Raw genomic sequence first — 1,985 nt, forward strand, 5'->3', positions numbered from 1 at the left:
GCGGTTGCGAATGCGAATGCGAATTATTGCGACAACCATAGTTTAAAATTGTTGCACATTTTCACCATTTCCCTCCCGCTCGAATTATATGTATCTACTTTATTTTCCTACTACTCGTTCAAATATTCGTGTTTTATGGTTAACTTTGTGGCTGTCCAGGTCCGCATAAAATTGACATGTTGATGATGTTGACGTTACCACTCCAGCGGCTATGCATCTACTTGTACATATACATATATATTCCTACACATAAATATATTCATATTTTGCTGTATGTTATGCTGTGAGGCATACTTCCATAGGCAATTTATCCATATAACGGGTGATTTTTTTGAGGTTAGGATTTTCATGCATTAGTATTTGACAGATCACGTGGGATTTCAGACATGGTGTCAAAGAGAAAGATGCTCAGTATGCTTTGACATTTCATCATGAATAGACTTACTAACGAGCAACGCTTGCAAATCATTGAATTTTATTACCAAAATCAGTGTTCGGTTCGCATTACGTCCGATTTATGGTCTACATAATCGACCAAGTGAGCAAACAATTAATGCGATTGTGACCAAGTTTCGCACTCAGTTTACTTTATTGGACATTAAACCAACCACACGAATGCGTACAGTGCGTACAGAAGAGAATATTGCGTCTGTTTCTGAGAGTGTTGCTGAAGACCGTGAAATGTCGATTCGTCGCCGTTCGCAGCAATTGGGTTTGCGAAACACATTTCGAACCGAACACTGATTTTGGTAATAAAATTCAATGATTTGCAAGCGTTGCTCGTTAGTAAGTCTATTCATGATGAAATGTCAAAGCATACTGAGCATCTTTCTCTTTGACACCATGTCTGAAATCCCACGTGATCTGTCAAATACTAATGCATGAAAATCCTAACCTCAAAAAAATCACCCGTTATTAGTTTATGTGTACGGTGTTACGTAGCTGGCTTCGTGGTTTCTTTGTTTGACGCTGCCATTAGCAGGAAAGTAATTTTCACTGCAACTGAGGGGCTGACAGTGGTAGTTATAATTCAGCCTTTGGCTTCTCAAGAGTGTGGGTTGCTAATAATAAGTCCGGTATATATGTATATGGGCGGTCGCTGTGATATAGTGATTAGCAGTGCGCGCTATCACTCCATAGGACCTATGTTCGATCCTTGGTCCGGGTAACATGTAAGCTATATAAAGAGTTTACTTCTGCCATAAAAAAGCTTCTCATAAAATCCATTTGCCAAACTAAAGGTCCCACCATTTGTGCAACAACATCCAGACTCACACCAGAAAACTGTAGGTCCCTCCACTTTGTGTGACAACATCAAGGCGCACGCCACAAGTCGGAGGAGAAGCTCGACCAAGCACAAACATACATATGTATGTGTCAATTTATTATATCATACAAAAACGATATAAAATCAATGCGATTTTTTAGCCGCTGAAAACTGCCACTGTCATAAGCCTTGTAACTGCACACCCAAACATTTCATAATTTTTCTTATTAAAATGCTCAAAATTTAGATAAAAATTTGTTGAAGTTTTCTCGATTCTGTACGAAGTTTGATTTATATGGTTTTGGTTAAAGCATGAACCATATTTTAATAAAAAAAAATAAAAGAAATTTTGGCTTGAAAACTATTAGGTCTAACATAACAAACAACCTATTAAATTATTATTAGTGATAAAATTTTAAGTTTGTATTGAATTTATAACTTTATGCCGTTTATTAGCAGTTTATCACGTTATATGAATACCTCTATCATAAATATTAAAAACAAAACACCATTTAACCAGTTTTTATGGCCGGTGGATATAAATCCCACTCATAACATGTTGACAAGTTTAAAAGATTATTTTTTTTTGCAATTTAATATTAATCATATTTTTTATAAATATGTATATAGTTCATTATTTAACAAAAACCATATAAATCCAGGCCAGAGGCTGCGCACTAGGGTGCTCTAAAAAGTAAAGTAAAGTCGAAGTTTTAGT

This window comes from Rhagoletis zephyria, unplaced genomic scaffold (genome assembly GCF_001687245.7).
Source record: "Rhagoletis zephyria isolate East Lansing unplaced genomic scaffold, Rhagoletis_zephyria_1.1 Rzeph_scaffold_05429, whole genome shotgun sequence".
In the NCBI taxonomy this organism is placed as follows: Eukaryota; Metazoa; Arthropoda; class Insecta; order Diptera; family Tephritidae; genus Rhagoletis; species Rhagoletis zephyria.